We start from the raw sequence: 24195 nt of genomic DNA on the forward strand, positions 1-24195 counted from the left end.
AACTGTGAGCAGGTATAGATAAAGAGGTTTTAAAATGTATAGAAAGTGGGAATGAAGGACAGAACATAAATCTATGTTCTGTGATATAGTGCAAGGCAGGGGAGATTATATAATGAAAAGGGTGACCATCAAGTTAATAAAAGCCTAGGGATAGAAACGTTGAACAATAATCTGAAATTACCTAAAAGTTTGTGGTAGGAATTCTGCAAATTTGGAATAAGAAATGCTGATTGTTCAAAATTGTGTTTCCTTGTTGAGTCCAGAAGGTTTTAATGTGCCTGGTCAAAAGTTGAGGTACCTACTTTGAATTTCATTGGAGTGATGCAGGAGGTCAAAGACAGGTCAGAGGAATGAGAAATTAATGCTCCATCTCATATTTTCTCATGAGATGAGGCTGACATTTGGTCCATCAAGTCTACGCTAGCTCCCAGAACATTCCCTTTGGTTCCATTCCCCCACCTCATTTGAGCTGCTACTTGCTTGTCACTTTAATTCTATACCCTGTTCTGACATGTCCATTGAAGCTCAACTGAAGGAGCAGCACTTCATCTTCTGACATTGAATTCAATACATTCAAGCATTCAACTACATCCAGCATTCAGTTTTTATTTCTTCAATTTTTTTCAGGCAATTTCAAATTTCATTTCTCTCTTCCTGTTTACACTTCCCTCCAGACATCCTTTGTAATTCCCTTGCCTTCACCACAATCTTTCAGGTGGCACCACCACCACTTGCTCCTTGTCTCCACCCTATCAGACTTTCACTTCGATTCTCTCTGCCCTCCCCACTTTTATTTTGCAACTGAAAACTTGTTTCATTTCCAGCTTTTCCCAGTTCTAATGAAAGGTCATTGACCTGAAATGTTAAATCAGTTCTTTCCCCTCCACAGATGAGTCCAAACACCACGTCACCCCCTCAGTGTGTCACAGAACCCCTCCCTTATCCGTTTCTCCAGTACATTGATGACTTCATCAAAGCCACTTCCTCTTTTTGCCACTGCTACTTTCTGCCCCGATCTCATCTGCCCATCTCTTTCTTCCTTGATCTCCCTACCTTCATCTCAGAGGATAGTTTAGCAACCAGTGTCCATGAAAAGCCTTTGACTCCCCCCTACTTCCCCCAAACCTGCAACTCCATTTCATTCTTCCAGTTTCTTCCAAATACTTTTGGTGATTTCAAATAATCATTCTGTATTTTCAGCTCAATGCTTGCACGATCTGTCCTTTGTAGCAGTTGTTTTCTTCTGTTTTCTATCCTATCACAGACCTTTCCTTCTGTTAGCTTTCTTCTTCGCCCTTTCTCTGCACTTTAAAACTAGTTTATTCCCTGTTCCGAAGCCCCGTTCTTTCCACTGAGTGACGATGAATATTTCCAGCAGCTTTAATCCTCTTTGCCAATTTAATCTTTCTTGTGCTTAACTACCAGCACCTATTTTGCATTTATGCACTTGTGCCTTCCACCATATCACAGATTTTCATTCTTTCCTCCCTCCTCATCAGCACCTGCAAATTAAAGCTTGTTTTTATCTCCAACTTTCTGTTGAAAGTTTATCAACCCAAAATGATAATTTTTCTATAACTGCTGTCCAACTTATGAATTTCCAGCTTTATCTGGGTCTATTTCAGATTTCCAGCATCCACGGTGGTTTGCTTTTATCTATACTCACCACCAACTAGATTAACAGACCCAATGTGCAAGGATTATCTACTGACCCTTTAACATGGTAAGAAACCTTAAAGTTCTTCCCACACTGACATCTGAACAGAACCGATACTCCACTCATCAATTCTTAATTTGCATTTTACCAGAGCCAAGTAGTTCCAGACTTCATCACAGCCTGAGCTGCGATATTGACGCAGGAGCTGAATGCATGAAAAGCTAAGAAAGTACGCTTGACGTCAACACAATATAAAACCAAGGATCCCCAGAGTAACTGAGATCGCTGGGAATCAGAGTTACATCTGATACGTGGCTGTGGTCGTCAGAGGCCAATCAGCAAACACCCGGCACATCATCAGGAAGTTCTTAAAGATAGTATCCTTGATCCAAGTATTTTCAGCTGCTTCATGTTTAACTTTCTTTCCACTAAGGTTGGGAAAGAAAATGTTCACTAATAATTCCTCAGTTTTAACTCCGTTACATTTAAAACCCAAGCCGCATCACAAAAATAGATGATCTAGTCATGAATAGTGCTGGTTGTGGATCCTGTTGTCTGACCTGCTTTGTTTTCTTCACCACAACAGTACTATACTTCAAAAATACTTAACTGGCGGTAAAGTACTTTGGGATGTTTCAAATCATGGAAGGTGCCACATCAATGCAAATCCATTCTTTTACTCATTGCTCTTCCAGTAATGACATATTCCATGCAAACCAATATGTCCTGGATAATATTTGGGCTTTGCCAAGCTTGTGGCAAGTGATGTCCATTCTCAGATTTACCACTTGAAGACAGGTTAATGCCCTGGCTAAGATTGAATGCAGATTCAATTTTTAGTGATCAATCCCCTTTTTGCTCAGTGGATCAGCAGTGTCAGGACCCCTATCATCAACTTCTTGGAACTGGTAACCATTAACTAGAAGCACAACTGGCCTAATGTGTATAATCTTCATGATGCACTGCAGCAACTTGGTTATTTCAACAGAACCTCCCTCCCTGGTGATCACCATGGAGGATCAGTATAGCTATGCTCTGGAACCATCCAAGTCACACTTCATTCTGATTTGAAAAAATGTCACCAACATATATACTCCATTCCTTTATCAATGCTTGGTCAAAATAATGGAATCTCCTCCCTTTCAACACTGTGAATCTACTCAGACACATGGACTGGAACCAGGCAAGAGGAAGCATTCTCACCATCATCTCAGGGAAACCAAGGACCCCATCAGCAATGCCTCCATTCCATGACAGCAGACAGGAGAGAAAAACAAAAGTGTTGGCCAAAGTGAAGTAAAGAAAGTAAAAATGTTAAAGGAGGAAGAAGTGCAAGGACAGAAAAGGAGAGGGCATCTGTGGATAAAGCAACAACATGGATGGAATGATTGAAGGCCAATTGCTAGTGGTGGTACAGTACTTAACAGCACAGGCAGTAATGCAAGGTACAAAGATCAAGCACGGTCAAAGCAATGAGGAGGTGGGTAGGGACAAAGGGGATGATTTTAAAACCGTGGCAATGAGCAGGCACATGGGTTGGGGCAGTATGCAGAATAGTGGAAGTGCTACGGCAAAGCTATGGACAAGTTGCACATTGTGTTGACAGGAGGTCCAAGGATGATAAAAATATTGGAAAAGTCATGCAAGGAGGGAGAATATTGACCAGGTGTTGAAACTGAGATTACTGGACAGTGAACTGCTTCATTTCCCCATGTCTAACACAGGAACAGGCAGCTGCACAATTTCCCCATCTATTTCCTCCTGCACTTTATTGCAGGATCAATTAATATGCATAAATGTTACACAACTTTAATAATAGATCAGCTTTTTTTCTCTTCATGTTTGCTGCCTGACCTCTGAGTATTTCAGCATTCTCTTTTATTCCAGAAATTATGAATCCCATAATTCTAGCATTGCTCTTTTTCCCTTCTTTCCTCAATAGTCTTCTGTTTATACCTCCTTCAGGAAGATCGGCTTTGATTAAAAAGCTTTCACTACCCTCCCTCTGCCAGCACCACCACCATTTGTGTCATTCAATCTCTCTTGGTCTCTACCCTATCGTTGGTTCTCTACATCCATCTTCCCTCTCTGCAACTTACAATATGCTTCATTCTCATAGTTCTGATGAAAGGTCAACCGCCTGAAATACTAACTCTCTTAGTCTTTCCACAGATGTTGGTTGACCATTGAGTATTTCCAGAATTTTCTATTTTTATTTCAGATTGGCAACTTGTGTCTTTTTTTTGCTCTTTGGTTATGAGCCTGCCATCCAGAATAGAAGTCTTGACCTTGCCCCCCAATCCACACCCCCCCCTTCCCTGTTTCCTCTATTCTCCACCCGAGTCACTGGATTGTGGCTCAGTTCTCAGCAATTGACCCTGGGCTGACTGCACCAATGCAGATGCCAGTGCAGTGCTGCAAGACTATTGCAGGAGAGCCACTTGAGGACAGTGTCAAGTAGGCTTCACTCAATGACAGGGGCATTAAAATGTTGCATTCATGCCCCCAGTTAATAACTGCCCCACGCCCACTCCCCCAGCCTTCCCCTCTGAACCCCAATTTGTTCAAATAATGTGGCTTTAGAAGTTACGGCCAGACCCTCCAACACCCCTTCCACATTGACAATACCCTCAGATTCAGGGGATACAAACGTGGAAGCCAGTCGAGCTAATCACAAATGTCACCCATAACGGGTTGGGCTGAGCTCTATACAAGCATCAGTGCAGAACTAATGAGATGAGCGAGGTGCTGCGTGCAGTACACCTGGGGGCTCCAACTCTTCTTTTCTGCTTCAATTCCAGGTCATTAAAGACGAAAAGAATCCAATTAAGTTGCGGGTGAAGCTGTTAACTCACACAATTAACAAGCTGAGAGAAGCAAGCTTCTGCAACTGGGTCTGATATAAACACTGCCCAATGATGGGCAAACTCATTCTCCTCTCTCACTCCGCAGGTACTGAACTAGGAATTTCACTGGGAAGATCAGATATTGTGAGCTAATCAAACTACTCTATTTGTAGAAATCAAAAAATTACCAAAATAAGTCAGCTTCTACTGAAGGTCTAATTACACATGTTGTGTAACAAATAATGATATAAAAACAAAAAAAAATGTGGATGCTGGAGATCTGAAAGAAAAACAGAAACTGGTAGAAATATTTAGCAGGTCATGTAGCATCAGCAGAGGAAAACACACTTAACCTTTCCAGTGCACAACCTTTCATCACAATCTAGAGATGGTGGAAGCCAGAGCAAGGTGTTCATGCAGACCGTCAGTTCTGAAGATAAGAGAAAAGATGCACTGTGTGGGTGAAAATTCCTGGCCAAACAAGTTGCCGTGGAGACGAAGGCAGTGGAAGAGGAACTCCACACTAGGCCAGATCTCACTGACTAATGCTGATAGTTTTGAACAGAACCAACAACATTTGGCAGTTGAAGCAGCAGCAAGTACAAGACATCTATGAATATACTATCAAACACAAAAAAGTCCTGGCCTTACTGGCAGATTTGGAGACTGGAGCCCAGTCTTGGTGAGATGCCTTAGTATTACACTCTGGGATTCTAAACCACGTTAGTTCTTGCACAGAATCTGTGAAAACAATGATTTCATTGCGATTGTATGCTACTAATTAGGAAGCAAAGGAAAATGCAAATTATATATATTTTTTAAAAATTGATTTATTATTATTTTAATTATTTTAATTAAAATTATTTAAATGTTTTAGATTTTTTTGGTTCACCTTATTTTTTCTTGTAATCTGTTGCAGCTTTTACAATCAACATACCTGGAGCAGAGTTTGCTAACTGCTGGAGCTTTCTGTGGCATTTCATGGTCAGGACTTCCTCAGCGCACCGTTAAAGGCCCTGACACCACTAGCACCATACCGCTGGATCACTCCAGGCCAGGGAGATTGGTCCTCTGCATGCCAATCATGCAACTACAGGCACAGGGAAACTGCAGGTGATGCGGTGCTGCTTGGTGGGAGGGGACCTGCTCTTGCTCAAAATTTACTGAGTTGGGAATGTGAGAAGATGAAGCCAAGATGTCTGCTGAGGATCTTGGTAAGGTCACCAACATTAAAGGCTGACTCATTTCCACTGTCCATAGATGACCTCTGACATTGTGCGGTTCTCTATTTTGTTTTTTTAATCAAATGGTGAACAAGATGCAGCAGAACTTATAGGGACTAGAAGGTTCCACTGAAACATTGATTACTTCCCCAGTTGCAGCCATCTGATAGGGCCAGGAGATCTAGTCAAGGTGAGACAGTCTGGGTTGTGAGCAGAGTCTGGCATGGGGACAGAGACAGAGCCAGAGCCAAGTCTAGAGCTACAGGCAGTGAGCAGGGATTAAGGGCAGGGGCAGGATCCAGCAGCAGGGGTAGGGATAAACCATCTAGTTGTAGAACAGGCTCTGTGCTAAATTCTATGCTTAATTTTCAATCAATTCTTTCCTTCATCCTGTAAATCAGTGTTCCCAACACCCACACCTCTCAGTGCAGAAGTATCTGGTGATCATTTCAGGTCAGAGAGCAAGGGGTGGAGCGGATCTGCACAACACCCACAGCCCAGTGTTTAACACATTCTTGAGCCTAGTTATTCTACCTGTTCCCATGAATCCTCCATTAGTTCCTTGGGTGTAGCTCTTTGGTATCTATTTGAGGCTTTTTCATTTTTGATGTGAAGCCAGTGGTTGCTGCAAACAGTGAAGGCTGAAATAGCTGGACTCTTTTTGATGCTGGTGAGTAATTACTTGTTTAGTGCCCTTCATTCCTGTTCCGCATTCAGTTTCGAGTCACGGTGTGGTCTGGGCGGGAGCAGAACTAACCCACAGAAATGAACCTGAGAAATGGACTGATCGTCCATCCCAGGCACACTGGGGGCAGACAAGTGAGAGAGGCAAGCTCTTCTTCCTGGTATGACTGCCAAATTCTACCATGTCCACTGAATCTTCCCTCCACCCAAGAGATCAGGGCGATCCCCTGACACTTCCCTCTCAGGGAGACAAGTTGTCTGTGAGATATTTCAGCAAGAAGTTCCAGCCCAGCCTTGTGACTGCTCTCATGCTGCTTTGGCAAGCCAAATCTTTGAAAAGGAGAAGTCAGAAAGCAGGCACCAGATCAAGGAATGGCAAGGAGTTCACAGGGAGGTCAGAAGCACACAGCTAAAGTATCCTCAGCGCAGCCTTTTGCCTCCACTTAATAAGGAACATTCCGGATGGAGAGCCTTGTAATAAACAGCGTGCTTCACTCCCATGTACATTTGAAACTGCAAATCATGATCCTTCAAGGTTTCCACACACTGAACTTAAAGAACTCACAATCTAGTATAAAATAGTGATGGACAAATTTGCCCATCTACCAACCCACATACCACAACTCCCCATTAAGTACTTCACCCACACCAGACAAATCATCCCATCCACTGAATTGGAGCTCGTGTTGGAAAAGAGTTAGTGTTGAGACTCTGCTCCAAGATTATCTCCAATCCCTCAGTCTGAACTGACATCACCGATATTAAAATACAGGGAATGTACTCAATGAGCACATAAACACAGAAGTACTATGCTAATGTGTAGAGGCTTTTTACTATAAAACACTGGGCTGAATTATACAGGTCTGAGGAGCAACGTGCAGTCAATCCTGCCTAAGGTTTGAGAAGGATGACACAGGATTACCTTTCTCACAATCACATACGTCATAATGAATTTGATAGCCGTTTTGGTTCCATTGCAGGGCAGTGAACAGATAAAACTGGGACTCAGTCTTGGTGGGTACAGGCCTGTCGCCGAGTAATGGCAGGGTATGGATCTCTTACTGTACTGGAATGGAGTTCAGAATTGACACTATATAACACTGGGCCACTGTACAAGTGGGCTACAGACTGAAAAAAAGAAACTGCAATTACCAGATTAGTTGTGCCATTGATTCTCTCACTCTCAGCCAGATATAAAGGGGAGAACATTTTATCAAGAAAAGGGTAAATTTTTGTAAGTATGTTCTTCCAGAAAAATCTTCTTCATGCATTTACATTGTGGCCCAAATGTCAAAGTTAACACAGATACTGACTTCTAGGAATGGAGAAAGGATCTTAATTAATGTTTAAATCCGAGTAACCACCAATCCAGCCTTAAGCCCTAGAGAAAGCCATTTGCTACTCTGACATTCACAAGGCTAAGGATTTGGAGCCAAGAGGCTGATCCGCTGGGTGTTCACTAAACCAATCAATGCTCAAGATGCCCATTAGGCACAGCAAATAAAAAGGACGTTGCCAATTACCAAGTAAGACGTGATCTGTGGTGAGAGAAACAGAGCTAATGTCTCAGCTCAATGAGCTAATGAAAGATTATCAACCCGAAACGCTAACCTTGTTTGTCTCTGATCTGCTGAGTGCTTGATGTCTCTGATTGAACATACCAGCAGAAATGTGTCAGGTCAGCATCAAACACAAGCACACGCCCTACCAGACACTGCAAGGCTGCACACCTGATTTCACTCTCTGGTTTTAGATTCAACTAGAAACCCTGCTGACTTCTTGGTAAGATTCCAGAAATCTCAAACAGGTTTCAGTTCAAGAACTTGAAAATCTTCAGCAGGAAATTGGCTTGTACTTCTACAGCACTTAATTGGGTCTTTCTGAATGATAGAAAACAAAACACCTTACACACTCTGAAGATCATTGCCTATTGTCATGTGAACCAACAGGGTAGCTGCATGGAATTCAGAAACAGGAATAAGGCGAATGGCTAGTTAAACCAAGTGAAATTGGTTGACGGGAAAAAGTTGGGATCAGAATAGGGAATATTCCCTTTTCTTCTTCACCTGAGAGAGTAAATCGCAGCCCAGTTAAACATTTTACCCAGCAGGTGACACCTTCAATAATGATCCAGTGTGCCCTCAGGACTGGCCCAGCAACTTTACAGCATTCATTCAGTACAGTCTTTCCAACAGCCCAGTGTTCCTTCAGTACTCCTTCTCTAACATGGTAGTGCCCTTTCACGCACCGTTCCAAGAGTACAGCACTCCCTCCGCACCCAAGATTCCATCAGCACTGCCTGCCTGGAAATCCATCGGTATTTTACTTAGTGTGAACCTATTAGATCTTGGACTCAGGATCTGTAGCAAGAATTAAATCTTCAGAAGTGCGCACTAGCAACTAAGCCAAAATATTGAATTATAGTTTGACTAGTTTCCATAGGGAGTATCAGAATAAACATGGAAATTAAAAAAATGGGAAAATGAACAGAAATTGCATGCAGATGTTAATTTTTTTTTAAAATACATTTCTGTGATATATGAATATCATATATAATTCATCAGATGTAATATGGTCGTGGTCCAAAATATTTTTTAAACAAAAGACAGAGAAGCTAATTACTTAAAGATGAGTACTTTTGACCTGGAAACTGAATCCACAAATTCTTTTTGCAAATCTGAATCATGCCCTGCTGCAGAAGTTGAGAAGTGATTGAGCCAGGTGTCTGTTCCATTCTCAGATGTGCCTTTTGCAGCCTTAATGGGAGAACTGTTCTCAGCTGCAGAAGAACATGACATGAAATACCATTCCCGCCAACTGGTGGTGAGCTTTCCACTTGTCATACAATGAGAGGCAAGAAGAAATCGGTGTACATTACTACATTTGTTGTGTTACCTGAAAATTTGTACTTGTGCTAACACAGACAAAATAATCTGGCCCAGCAATTATTCCTTGTGGTATAAAGGGAGCTGTGAATATATATAGTGCAATACTTCACTCACACAAAATATATAGTACATAACAATAATGGCAACTGTAACAAAACAAAATTCTGTGCAAAATTTATACTTAAGAGATGAAAAGGGGTAGGTTCAGGGACAGAACTACTGAGAATAAGAAATTAAAACTGAGGAGATCGTTGGAGCACAGCTTTCAGTGGCTTGTAGGGCTGGAGCAGGTTACAGAAATAGTGAGGGGTGACGCCACAAAGCATTAGAAAAACAAAGACGTGAGTTTTAAATAGAACGTGTTTCCTGACTGGGATCCAACCTAGGTCAGTGAACACAGAGGTGATGGGGATATGGGTTATGTTGGGAATTAGGACACAGGCAGAATAGCTTTGGATGAGCTAGTTAACAAAGTATGGAAAATGGCCAGGACAACATGATGGTCAAGGTGACTGTTCCACTAGCTGGGGCAGAGTAGAGATAGGCAGTGTTCCAGGTAGAATTTGACAGCTTTGGTAATGACGTGGATGTGTGTGGCTGGAAGCTCACCTCAGGGTCAAGCAGAATGCCAAGGTTGTGATGACATAGTCTAAGGTGGCTGTGAAGGGAAAGGATTCAGTGGCTAGTGTAATGAGCTTGCTTCGTCCTTACAAAGCAGAATGACACAACCCAAGAGGGGAGCTTAAGGTCCAAAAATCACAGTAAATCCAGATCCTTAGCATTTGATTTGGTTGGAAACTTTCTGATAAAGCGGCAGTGGACATGTTTAATGTGAATAGCTTTCCAAACATCATAGAATTTAAAGAGTTAAACCTGGGCAAGTAGCAAAGGGATAAAACACAAATAGATTTCACCAATGGATCTTACAAAAGCTCTTGCAGATTCTCTGGAGGAAGCACATCCCATGATTATGCAGTAAGTAAAAATCTGGGTCAGCCAGTCAGCACCATGTGACAGTGCAGGCGTGGCTACACATCTCACTGTACATTTATTGAAAACAAGACCAGGCTGCTGTGACGTGGTTTTACGCCTGCTGCCAAGTTTTTATTCAGCTTTGCATCTACTCCCATCACCATGTGCTTCATACATTTTCCACTCCATTATTTCACCATTGCTCTCTGCTCAAGGTGCCGACTCCTTCCAGGCACCAAGTTTCACTGGCTGACACCCACCCGGGTTCGGGTGACACAGGCACCAATGCCCACCCGGGTTCGGGTGACACAGGCACACTGTGGGCCTCCCTCACTAGAAGACCTGCAGCAATTCAAGATGGCAGCTCACCACCACCTGGAAACTTTCTAACAAAGTGGCAGTGGACATGTTTATTGTGAATGGCCTTGCAAACATCATAGAATTTAAACACTCAAACCCGGGAGAGTGGGAAGGGGACAAAATGCAGTTAGATTTCACCAATGAATCCTACAAAAGCTTTTCCAAATTCTCTGAAGGAAGCACATCCCATGATTATGTAGTAAGTGAAAATATGGTGATGGGTAGATCCCACCTATTAATAAATGATGCTTTACAATTCCCAATGGGGCACAGATTCCACAGGCACTGATTCTCACTAAGTTATGGGCTTCAAGGACAGTTACTCTCCCTGGTGCATTGGTGCAAGCTTCCACTGTACACTTGTCCAATTTGAAACTCAATGAAAGAAGTTATGGAGAGGTGCAGAAGGGGCAACTGGTTTGATATTGCTTACTTTATCACAAAATGACACCCTGTGAGGACAGACCCAAACCTGACCGTGACACCACAGAACTCACTAACTGGGATCACGGATGGACAATGTTTATTTGGGATCATCTGTGCCCAAAGATACTCACTAATGGTCTGCTGATTCACAAGTGACAACAATCAACAACAGCAAATGGCACATATGCAACATTTATACTCCCAAGATGCCTCGCAAGGGCATTAAAAAACAACTGACTTTGTCCCACATTAACAGATGTTAGAGATAGGCAAAAAGGATCTAAAGGAAATTACTGGAAACATTCAGCAGGTCAGCAAGCATCTGGGGAAAGAGAAGAAAAGTTAATTGTTTTTGACTGATCTTGGTTCTTGGTTGATGACCTTTAATCTAATTCTGTAGAAAAATCATCAACCTGAAACACAAACTCTGTTCCTCTCTCTGCACGGCCTACCTAAGTACTTTGATTTTGTTTCTGATTTTCTGTTTTCTGTTTTTGTACCAGTTTTGCAATATCAGCAGTGTATTTTCCTGCTTTGAGATAGGTCAAAGAAGTAGGTTTTAAAGTTGAAGCAATCTTAAAGAATTATTTGATGGCTGAAATGGTGGCCACAAGAGGACGTAGGTTTAAGGTGCTGGGGAGTAGGTATAGAGGAGATGTCAGGGGTAAGTTTTTTACTCAGAGAGTGGTGAGTGCATGGAATGGGCTGCCGGCAACAGTGGTGGAGGCAGATACGATAGGGTCTTTTAAGAGACTTTTGGATAGATACATGGAGCTGAGAAAAATAGAGGGCTATGGGTAAGCCTAGTAATTTCTAAGGTAGGGACATGTTCGGCACAGCTTTGTGGGCCGAAGGGCCTGAATTGTGCTGTAGGTTTTCTATGTTTCTATGTGAGTTAGTACATGGGCACCAGAAGCCAGCAGCAACTTAACCATGGACACAGTACAGGACACTTGGTCAGGTGGTCATTCATTGTGAAGTCACACTAATAGAAAAAATCCAGCACTGTCACCACCAGCAGACCAGGCGGAGATCTGTACAAGGTGCACACACATGCTTTCAAATGAAAACCCCAATTGTGACTTAAACCACACCAAATTTTCTCATTGAACAGGTCTTTATAGGATGGATCTGGAGAGGACGCTTCTTCTTGTGGGAGAATCTAGAACCAGAAGTCACTGTTTGAGAATATGGGGTTGCCCAATTGAGACAAGTGACGTGATTTTTTTCCCTCTGAGGATTACCAGTACTCTGAATTCTCTTCCTCAGAGGGTAGTGGAAATAAAGTCTTTGAATATTTCTTTAAAGTGGGAAGGCGATAAATTCTTGACAAGTAAGGAGGCGAAAGGTTATCAGAAGTAGACAGGAATGCGAAGGTGAGGTTACAATCAGATCAGATGTTATTACATGGCAGAGCAGGACTACACTCTATTCTGCATTCTGTTTTTCTTTTTACTACCTCTCCTTATGTATGGCGTGATCTCACTTGATGGCGTCTAAACAGAAGCTTTTCACTGTATCTCGGTACAATAATAAAACCAATACCAAGCTCAAAGGGCCGAGTGGCCTGCTCCTTACTCGTGTGGCTGCAAAGTAAATCTTGGAGAGGGTATAAAACAGGCGTCCTAATGGAACATTTCGAATTCACCCCCTCGGTTTGTGTTAAACTCAGGCCTTGCAGCGTTCAGACGGATGTTAAAGATCCAACGGAAGATAAGCAAAGTTCCCTGTATCCTCCTCCCTCAGCCAACAGCACCAGAAATAGCAGATGGATTGTTCATTGGTGTGGATTCATACTCTGTATTAAACTCCCACTGTCAGTCACTGCATGGACAACTTGGGAGTGAAGCGCTGTGTGTTATTTCTGTTGCCCATGCAGACCAGATACTTGACCAAATCTACTTTACGTTTGCAAGCGATGGAAAAACCCACTACAAGCTCATGTCTCCACTCAACAATGCTGTCAGCAATGTGACAAGCTGAAATCTTCACGCTGTCAGTTTCAGAACTGCAGAAACTCCCCCCTCCCCAAAAAAAACTGTTCAACCTAATTCTCAAACCAGCCGTACATAGGCGACCTAATACGGGACAAATCTCAGGCTGTACACAAAGAGTTAAAAATCTACAGGATGGCGCTCTCTCGTTTCAAAGATCTCTCTATACCTCGTCCACAAGTGTAAAATCGTTCAAACAAACGGAGAAACCTTTCCCTTTTGGGGGGAAAAAAACTGGACTTGGAGATCAAGAGCTATTTTTATATCCATTAATTCAGGAGTGCGACAACACAAAAGGGCTTTCTTTGAATACGTGTTGGAAGACGAAAAGTTCAGGCGGTGTGTGTGGTGTGGAGCGCTGAAGCTGGGAGGAACCCATCCCCCTCCCTCCAGTACGGCAAACAGCAGTTGGAGCTTTTGCTTGCTCAGCCTTTCACGTAAAGGTCTCGATTGAGCAATCGTTACAAACAGTGTGACCAAACAAAACTTATAGAACATTCAGTGTTGCAAGAGAGGACAAATAAAACAAACACACCGCCCAGCCTAACAAACAGGGGGGAGCAGAGGCACCGAGGGGAAAATTGCCCCTACCGAAGCAGCCGAGACTTCCCTGAAAAACATTACACTCAACTCCAGAGAACCGCACTCCTCTTCCCGCCTCGCAGAAAGCAGCCTTACCTGAGAATTCATTCTGTCATCTTTGTCTCTGCTGTGGAACTCTTGGACGTGTCCCAGCCAGCGCGGTCTCCTGTCGCTCGGCTCCCACACACTCCCCGAGGCTGCAGCGAACAGTCACAGCGACGGGAGAAAAATCCCAATAGGCATCAGCAGTCACTGTGATTGACTGGAATGAGAGGAGTTGCTTAACTCGCAGAGCGCAAGGAGAGAGCGTGTGCTTTTGTCGATTATGTGCAACTCTTTCTCCCACCCAAGAGTGTTTGCTTCTAAAACAGAAGGCAGCGGAACACACCTCCAACCCTCCCAATACAGGCACCAGCAGAACACCCCTCCAACCTTCCCGATACAGGCACCAGCAGAACGCACCTCCAACCCTCCCAAAACAGGCACCAGCAGAACGCACCTCAAACCCTCCCAAAACAGGCACAGCAGAACGCACCTCAAACCCTCCCAAAACAGGCACAGCAGAACGCACCTCCAACCTTCCCAATACAGGCACCAGCAGAACACCCCTCCAACCCTCCCAAAACAGGCACCAGCAGAACACCCCTCGAACCCTCCCAATACATTGACCAGCAGAACACACCTCAAAACCTCCCAGCACAGACACCAGCAGAACACACCTCAAACCCTCCCGATCCAGGCATGAGCCAAACACAGATCAAACCTTCCCAATACAGAGACCAGCAGAACACACCACAAACCCTCCCAATACATTGACCAGCAAAACACTCCTCAAACCCTCCCAATATAGGTGCAGCAGAGCACACCTCAATCCTTCCAGTACAGACACCGGCAGAACATACCTCAAACCCTCCCAACACAGGGACCCTGTAAGAATTCTACGAGACTCAATGACAACGTCTCTCATTTTTCTGAAACCTAAAGAAAACTCGCCTAATCTGTTCAATCTCTCCTTGCATCCAGGAACATCATGCTCCTAATGGCAGGATTGGTTTTAGGGAATGACACCAAAACTATACACAATATTCCAGGTACCATCTCACCAAGGGCCTACATAATTACAATAAGTCATATTTACTCCTGTTCTCACATTCTCTCACAATAAAAGCCAACATGCCAATTACCTTCCTAAATCCAGGCTGCACCTGCTTTTAACTTTCAATAATTTATCTACAAGAACAACAAGATTCCTTTGAACAGCAACTTTTCCCAATTTGTCACCTTTTTAAAGATACTCTACTTTTCTGTTTTGTGCAATAAAGTGGATGATTTCATGTTTTCCTCATTATGTTCCCACTCACTTATTTGGCTTGTCTATATCCTCTTAAGGACTCTCTACGTTCTTCTCACCATTCACAATCCTGCATAGTTATGTATCATCAGCAGATTTGGGAATATGACACTTGATCCCCTCAGCCAAATCATTGTTATAGTACTGTGGATTATTTGGGACCCAAGCATCAATATCTGTGGTTCTCCATTAGTCACGGCCTACAGCCTGAGAAAGATCCATTTATTCCCTCAATATATCTTCTGTATGTTAACCAGTTCTCAGTCTATGCCAGTATATTACCTGCGATCTCGTGTGCTTGTTGATCAATATCCTGTGTAGGACTTTATCAAAACCTTCTGAAAATGTAAACACTCCTCACCTACTGCTCCCCCTTATCCATTTTACCAGTTATATCCTCAAAGAACTCCAACAGATTATTCAAACATGATTTCCCTTAAATAAGTACATCCTAATTTTGCTTAATTTTAATATCCTTTTCAAGGTGTTCTGTTATTACAGCCTTCAGTATGGACTGCAGCATTGTCCCTACTATCGTTCCTGGCTAACATAAGACCATGAGACCATAAGATATAAGTGCAGAATTAAATTGCAGAAGACTGCTCTGCCCTTAATCATGGCTGATTTTTTTGTTCTTCCCTCCTTCTCCCCTTAATCCCTTACCAATCAAGAACCTATCAATCTCTGCCTTAAATACATCCAATGACTTGGCCTCCACAGTCATCTGTGGCAACAAATTCCACAGATTCACCACCCTCTGGCTGAAGAAATTCCTCCTTATCTCAAGTTTTAAAGGGTCTTCCCTTTATTCTGAGGCTGCGCCCTCGGATCTTAGACTCTCCTACTGATGGAAACATCCTCTCTGCGTCCAGTCTATCCAGGCCTTTCAGTATCCGGTTGGTTTCAATGACATCTCCTCTCATCCTTCTGAACTCCATTGAGTTAGAATCCATCGACATCAGTCACTTCCCAGGCTCCAGAATCCAGGTCCTAATTCACAGGCCCCAGGTCCCTCTTCCCATTTGCCAGATCCCTGAATCTAGATCCCAGACTTATTCCAGTATCCAGGCCCAGCCCAGATAATTTCTGCTAAATGAGTCAAGGGAGGACATTGATGGGGCTCTGACTCAGATGTTAAGAACTTTGCTGGCCATAGGTCAGGTGCTCATGTTGTACTTTTATTCAAGGAGGGCAGTAGGGACAAGCCAGGTAATTACAGGCCAGTGAGTCTAATGTCAGTGATAGGGAAATTATTGGAAAAAATTCCAAGGGACAGGATTAATCTGCACTTGGAAAGGCAGGGATTGATTAGGGATGGCATGGATATTTTAGTGGGAGAACCTGCGTGTTAACTTAATTGAGTTTCTTGAAGAGTTGACTAAATATATTGATGAGTGTAGTGTACTTGATGGGGTTTACATGGACCAGTAAGACCTTTGACAAGTTCCCATATGGAAGTTTGGTCCAAAAGATGACAGCCCATGGGATCCAAGGCATGTTGACAAATTGAATCCAAAATTGGCTTGGTAAAAGGACACAGGGTGTGATGGTGCTGCTTTTGTGATCAAAAGCCTGTGACCAGCAGTGTACCACAGGGACTGGTGCTGGGACCTTTAGTCTTTATTATATATATTAACTACTTAGATGTGAATGTAGGAGGTATGATTAGTAAATTTGTAGATAATGTGAAAATTGATGGTGTTGTTTATAATGAGGAGGGTAGTCTTAGGATACAGAATGATATTGATCAGCTGATAAATTGGGCACAGCAATGGCAGATGGAATTTAATCCTGACAAGAGTGAGGTAATATATTTTGTGAGGTCAAATAAGGGTAAGATGGACACCTTGAATGGTTCAGGCCATAAGGAGTATTGAGGAACAAAGCGGCCTTGGTGTAAAAATCCTTCATAGGGTGGTGAAGATGACATAGGGGATGTTTACTTTCATTAGCCAGGGCATAGAATATAAGAGTAGGGAGGCTATGGTACAACTTTATAGAACATTGGTTAGGCCACAGCTGGAGTACTGTGCACAGTTCTGATTGCCACTCTATAGGAAGTCATTGATTACACTGGAGAAGCCGCAGAGGAGATTCACCAGGGTGTTGCCTGGGACAGGGTGTTTCTGTTACAAGGAGAGATTGGATAGGCTGGGTTCGTTTTCCTTGGAGCAAAGGAGAGTGAACAGGGTCCTGATAGAGGCATATAACATTATGAGAGGTATAGATAGAACAGATGATAATAAACTCTTCCCCAGGGCAGAGGTGTCAAAGACCAGAGGGTGTAGGTTTTAGACAAGGAATAAGAGTTTCAAGGGGATCTAAATCTATGTCCTCGAGTTCTAGTCTCACCCAACGGGGGAAAAGCCTGCATGCATTCACTCTACCTATACCACTCATAATTTTGTATACCTCTACAAGACCTCCCCTCATTCTCCTGCACTCCAGAGAATAAAGTCTTAATCTATTCAATTTATCCTCAGGTCCTCAAGTCTGACAACATCCCTGTAAATTTTCTCTGCACTCATTCAAGCTTATTGACATCTTTCCTATAGGTAGGTGACCAGAACTGCACACAATACTCTAAGTTCGGCCTCACCAACGTCTTATACAATTTCAACATAACATCCCAACTCAATGCCCTGAGTTATGAAGGCCAAAGTGCCAAAAGCTCTCTTTACGACTCTATCTACCTGTGACGCCACTTTCAAGGAATTATGGATCCGTATTCCCAGGTCTATTTGTTCTACCGCACACCTCAGTGTCCTACCATTCACTGTGCAAGTCTTACCCTGGTTTGTCCTCCCAAAGTGCATCACCTCACACTTGTCTGCATTAAATTCCATCTGCCATTTTTCAACCCATTTACATAGCTGGTCAAGATCACACTGCAAGCTTTGATAGCCTTCCTCGCTGTCCACTATGCTCCACACCGCATTCTTGATGAGGATGGTTGAAGAGAAGGCGGTGGATGCAGCTACTCTCACAAAACGTAATAAGCATCTGGTCAAGCATTTGAATTGCCAAAGTGTAGTAGGCTACGGACCAAGTGCAGGTAAATGGGGTTAGTATAAATAGATACTTGATGGTTGGCATGGAGATGGTGTGCTGAATGACTCCATGGCTAAGCTTCATCCATGGGTGGGATTAGGCAACAAGAGGAACTACACTTGGACTCATTGCCCCTGGGGAAGGGAGAAAGAATAAAACAGCTTTGTTTCTCTAGATACTATCCAGTAACACTCGATATGTGCTTCCATGAGGTGAGGACTGGATCACATTCTGCTTAAGTAAATCCTTTGGCAGAATCCCAGCAAACTCATTGAAATATATGATTCTGAGAGGTTTGACAGGGTAGATGGTGGATGGCTGTTTCCTCAATGTGGAGAGTCAATAATTGGGGCACAGTCTCAGGAGGATGGGTCAAACACTTAACACCAAATGGAGGAGAAATATCTATCCCTGCAAGGTTGCATATCTTTGGAATTTTCTATTCCAGGACACTGTGAATACTCAGTAATTATATATTTAAGAGTGAGGTTGATATAATTATAGCTACCAAGGAAATCAAGGGTAAGGGTTAGGGTATCAGACAGGAGAGTGGACCCAAGGTGGAAGATCATCCATAACATTAAATGGAGGAGCAGACGCGAGGGGCTATATGGCTATGAAATGGGACCACTCTATTTTTTTTAACGTTCTTTCTTTCTCGTTGCAGACTCAGACACCCACAGTCAGCCTTTGGGGAGGTACCAAGAGTCAATCAACCCAGGAAACCCATACATTCGCACTAGGGAAATGCAATACAACCTTGGGAAACCTGTATTCCAGTTCCAGGTGTTCCCTGCTGTAGGGAATCTGCAGCTCAGCTGAATACGGAGTGTTAAAGGAAATACAGGATAAAGCAAGTTTGTGAATGGCTGGGAATGTCTTGGGTTCTGGGCTTCACATCAGATATCCATCCATGGTTCCAGGATGGGTCTCAGGCTCTGTCAGTTCCAGGTCGGGAATTAGCTTCATGGTTCTTAGGTCATTAGCCATGCCTGAAGGTTGTTTCCAGGGTCAGGCTTCGGTTTGTAGTTTCTAGGTCATTATCCATGTCTGAGGGTAGTTCCAAGGTTGGGCAATAAGTCCCAGAGCAAGGGGTCATTCCCGGGATCAGTGCCTGTGATCTAAGGCTCAGTTCTGGGAACTGGCTTCTCTCAGTATTCCTACACGGGCCCATAGATCAGGCCTATCTCACAGACCAGACTAACACAGGCCCCAAGCCCAGCCCTACAATTCTGCCACTGCCTCAGACCCCAGCCTTGACCTGCTGCCTATCCTAGACTCTGGGCCCTGTTCAGTTTCTCAGGATTGCCGTTCAGTGTTTTTTTCAAGCTGACTATCACACTGTCCACTATCTGGGCTTGAACCCAACCACCATACCACCGATCTCCCCCACCCACACCCAATGGTGACTCAGCTCTGAAACGTTAAACTCTAATCTCAGCACAATGATTTATGGCTATGGATCCCCACTTCTACCTTGTTAACCCCTTTAATAATTTTAAACACCTCCTTAAACTTCTAAACTCAAGTGAATACAAGTTCATTCAGTATCCTCAAAATTTAACCCTTTTGGCCCTGGTATTGTTCTGGTGAATCTGCATTATTCTCCCAGGCCAATGGGTTCTTCCTGACATGTGGTTAGCAGAATGGAAAGCAGGATTCCAAATGTGGTCTAACCAGAGCAGTGCAGAACCGTAACCAAACTTCTGTCCCAATGTAAGAAAGCTCATGTGACTTTGCGAATCCAGTTCTCCTCCCCTCACCTTTATCCCAATTCTGCACCAGTCTGAAACCTTCTCATCGTTCAAAAGGCATTTGGACAAGTACTTGGTTAGGAAAGGTGAAGAGGGCTAAGTGCCTAATGTGGGCAAATGGGATTAAAATGTAGGTGGGCATTATGGATGGCATGGAAGAGGTGGGCTGAAGGGGCCCATTTCTCTGCCATACGATTCTGTGATCCTGAGCCAGACATGAATGGGGTCTAAACACAGGCTGCCATCAATGCCATCAGAGAGTGAAGACAGTGGGAATGAGAGTCAGGAAAAGAATGAGGCAGAGTGTGATGCAGTAGAGAATAAAGAGAACCAGGCAGAATATGAGGTAGAGAGGGAGGGAGGGAGGGAGCGAGAGAGAGAGAGAGAGAGAGAGAGAGAGAGAGAGAGAGAGACTGTGTGTGTGTGTGTGTGTGTGTGTGTGGGGCAGGGAGATAGTGAAGAGTTTGAGATAGAGAGTGAGACAGAGACAAGGTAGGGTGTGAGGCAGAGAGAGAGAGAAAAGAGAGAGAGAGAAAGAGACGGGGGGGCAGGGGAAGCCTGTGAGGTTGGAATCTCAAATAGCCTGACCAGGAACTGAGCAGTCGCTGTCACAAAGTTTGTTTACGACTTAATCAGTATGGTCAAAAATTCTGCATCAAAGTATTAGACAGTTAGAAGTTATCCTGTTAGTGATTCCAGACTCTGCAAAAACCTCAGCATTTCAAAATCTCTGCTGATTTTGTCTTAACTTGTACCAAGTCCTTTTCACCATCAACCTTTGCCTGCTGGCCTACAGTGGTCTTGCAACACTTTCATTTTGAAATTTTTACGGGCGGCACAGTAGCATAGCAGTTAGCGCGACGCTATTACAACGCCAGCAATCGGGGTTTGATTCCCATCGCTGTCTGTAAGGAGTTTGTATGTTCTCCTGTGTCTGTGTGGGTTTCCTCCGGGTGCTCCGGTTTCCTCCCACATTAATTTGGGTTTAAAATGGGCGGCGTGGACTTGTTGGGCCGGAAGGGCCTGTTACCACGCTGTAAATAAAATTTAAAAGAAATTTTTTTAAAATTCTCCATCCCTCTATGATCTCGGTCAACCTTACATCTACAACCTCCTCCAACCCTGCAGCCCTGTGAAGTCTCTGCGCACCTCCACTTCTGGCCCAATGGCCACCCCCAATTTCCATTACTCCTCCTTTGCCTGCCATGCTACTTGCTGCCTGACTCCTTTGACAAAATGACTGCAGTGACTGGTTATCAGAAAGCTGGTTCAAGCCCCACACCGGAGTCTGGGCTGTTGCTCCCAGTGCAGTACTGAAGGAGTGCTGTACTATTCGAGGTGCTGTTCTGGGACGGAATGTTAGCTGAAGAGCTACCTTCACTCTCAGGAAGACAGTAGTGCAGCTAGTAGGACTGTCGTCTCACTGTGTCAGAGATTCGGGTTCAATCCTGACCTCAGGTTCTGTATGTGTGGAGCTTGTACCTTCTCCCTGTGACTGCGATAGTTTCCCCTTGGTGCCCTGGCTTCTATGCGGGTTGGAGGGTTAATCAGCTGCTGTAAATTGCCACTAGTGTGTAGGTGAGAGGTAGAATCTGGGGGGAGTTGATGACAGTGTAGGGAGAATTTTGCAAAATGGGATAAATGTAGGATGAGTGAAAATGGTGTTTGATGGCTGGTGCCACCTCGGTGGTCTGAAGAGCTCGTTTCCATGCTGTACCTCTCGATGACTCTATAATTCTATAATAGATCCCATCACAATATTTTAATGAAAAGCCTGGCAGCTGCCCCAGTGTCTGGTCAATACAGTGGTGAAGCTGTCTCAAAGCTCCAGCAAACGAGCTTTGATTCTGACCTCTGGTGCTGTCTTTGTGGAGTTTGCATGTTCCCCCAGGTGCTCCGGTTTCTTACCGCATCTTAATGATAAATTGGCTGTTAGGTTACTCGGCCACTATAAATTCACCCTAGCGTGGATGCTGGTGGAAGAATTGGGTGTATGAATGGGTGTGTGAGAGAGAATAAGTTACAGGGAAATAAATGGGGGGGGCAGGTTGGGATAGCTCTGTCAGTCGACATAGACTTGATGGGCTGAATGGCCTCTATATAAAATTAGCCCTCAACCAAAATCAGAAAAGTAGATCATCTTGTCATTCTCATAATAATGCTTGTGAGAACTTGCTGCACACAAGTTGGCTCCTGTCTCCTATATCATAAAAACAGTACCCACATTCCTGAAGTATTGCATTGGCAGTAAACTGCTTTGGTACATCCTGAGGTCATGAAAAGCAATTTATATACGTAGGCCTTTCATTCCAAGCTTGGAGTCATCTCCCTTAACATTTCTTTAAGTGGGTCGATGTCCAATGTTGTATCTTGATGGTTCTGTGAAACCACATGGGATGTTCCACAATGTTGATGGTTTGTATGAATGCAAGCTGGTGCTACAGAAACCACCAGTGGCAGATCAGCTGACTGTGGAATAAAACCCTGGCAGAGGTTTCGGTCAGTGTTCGAATGTTTGTTCTGAGCAAAAGCTGAGGTGTTTGTTTGAGATGTGGGTTGAATTCCATTCAGTGGCTCCCTGCTGCTCCCCCATCTCCTTTTAACAAGGGCTAAGTGACCCATTAATCTCCTCACTGACCCAAGGGACCGACACACTGACGAACAAACAATCCCTCAACTCAAAATAAAATCCTTCCAGTTTTGTTTTTAATTTCACATATATTGAGAAACAATGGGAGGTTTTGTATTGCGAAGTTTATCATTGACTTGTTTTCCTTTTCATCCTCTGACAAACGGTGTTTAAGGATTTCAAACCAATTCCCACTTTGTGCAGCATTTCACTGTATCATTAATATTCATGATTTCATCTCCCTACAACCCTCCTCACATTCTGCTCACTGACAGGTTGCTGACCTGACATAGACAGTACTTTATTTCCCTGATTTACTGCTAACCTATCCAGGCACAGAAAGTGAATCTGATTCTCACTGGCCAACTGGCCAGGACTCTTCCCCTGATGTTTGATTGACTGTGTTGCCCAGTGTGCTACTGCAGTCCGCTTGAGCTCTGGGCTTCATAATGTTCCTCAATGCTGCATCACAGGGAGACTGTTTCTGGGGGTCATGGCTCAATGAGCAACACTGTCACCTCAGAGTCAGAAGGTCATAGGTTCACATTGTACGTCAGAGATATGGAGAATCCAGACAGACTCCCCCAGTACAGCACTGAGGGAGTGCTGGGCAGTCAGAGGGTCATTACTGTGGGAGTGAATCACTGTCAGTGAAGCAGTGCTGAAAGAATATGCACTTTTGGAGTAATGATACTGAGGGATAACAGAGCTCAGAGGGTCAGTACTGAAGGAGGATTGTGTTGTGGGGGGCAAGCAAGGAAATGTTGCACTGCCAGTGAAGGAATTCTGAGGGAGTGCTGCACTGTCAGAGGGGCAGTGCTGAGGGAGTGCTGCACTGTCAGAGGGGCAGTGCTGAGGGAGTGCTGCACTGTCAGAGGGGCAGTGCTGAGGGAGTGCTGCACTGTCAGAGGGGCAGTGCTGAGGGAGTGCTGCACTGTCAGAGGGGCAGTGCTGAGGGAGTGCTGCACTGTCAGGGGGCAGTGCTGAGGGAGTGCTGCACTGTCGGAGGGGCAGTACTGAGTGCTGCACTGTCAGGGGGCAGTACTGAGGGAGTGCTGCACTGTCGGAGGGGCAGTACTGAGGGAGTGCTGCACTGTCAGGGGGCAGTACTGAGGGAGTGCTGCACTGTCAGGGGGCAGTACTGAGGGAGTGCTGCACTGTCAGGGGGCAGTACTGAGGGAGTGCTGCACTGTCAGGGGGCAGTACTGAGGGAGTGCTGCACTGTCAGAGGGGCAGTGCTGAGGGAGTGCTGCACTGTCAGAGGGGCAGTGCTGAGGGAGTGCTGCACTGTCAGGGGGCAGTGCTGAGGGAGTGCTGCATGTTTGGAGGGGCAGCACAAAAGGAGAATTGGGGCTGTTGGAGGGGCAATCAAGGAGTCCAGAACTGGGAGAGGACAGCATTGTTGAAGAGCCAGAACCAAGGAAGGTCCAGTCCTAATCATTTGTCCAGGGACCTCTGGGTTAATGAGAAAGAAACTCAGCCAGGGATCCTGCAGCTAATTACTGTTCAGTACTGGGCTCTGGGAAAGTGTGTGTGTGGATGCAAGTTCAGATCCAGTGATGAAACCTCCCCTGGATAACATATAAGAAGATTTTGAACCTATGGGATTCAGGGCAAGTTGGACTGAAAACTGGCTTGGTAATATGAGGCAGAGGGTGATAGTGGAGGGCTGTTCTTGTAATTAGAAGCCTGTGACCAGCAGTGTATCACAGGGATCGGTGTTGGGATCTTTACTCCTTGTTATATACATTAATGATTTGGATACAGAGTCATGGAGT

The 24195-nt window shown here is 44.3% G+C and overlaps 1 protein-coding gene across 6 annotated transcripts in view; it reads right to left on the reverse strand.

The window, feature by feature from the left end:
• The window catches only part of LOC127582015 (retinoic acid receptor RXR-alpha-A), a 104601-nt gene that overhangs the window by 77338 nt on the left and 3068 nt on the right, over nt 1–24195 (reverse strand). For 5 of the 6 annotated variants that reach the window (XM_052036940.1, XM_052036937.1, XM_052036939.1 and 2 more), the window contains exon 2: nt 13729–13894. The gene's annotated coding sequence lies outside the window, so the exon portion shown is untranslated. Of the gene's footprint in view, nt 1–13728; nt 13981–24195 lie in introns of those variants that run through there. The other variant, XM_052036938.1, reaches the window with a different exon arrangement.

Source organism: Pristis pectinata, chromosome 23 (genome assembly GCF_009764475.1).
Source record: "Pristis pectinata isolate sPriPec2 chromosome 23, sPriPec2.1.pri, whole genome shotgun sequence".
NCBI classification, from domain to species: Eukaryota; Metazoa; Chordata; class Chondrichthyes; order Rhinopristiformes; family Pristidae; genus Pristis; species Pristis pectinata.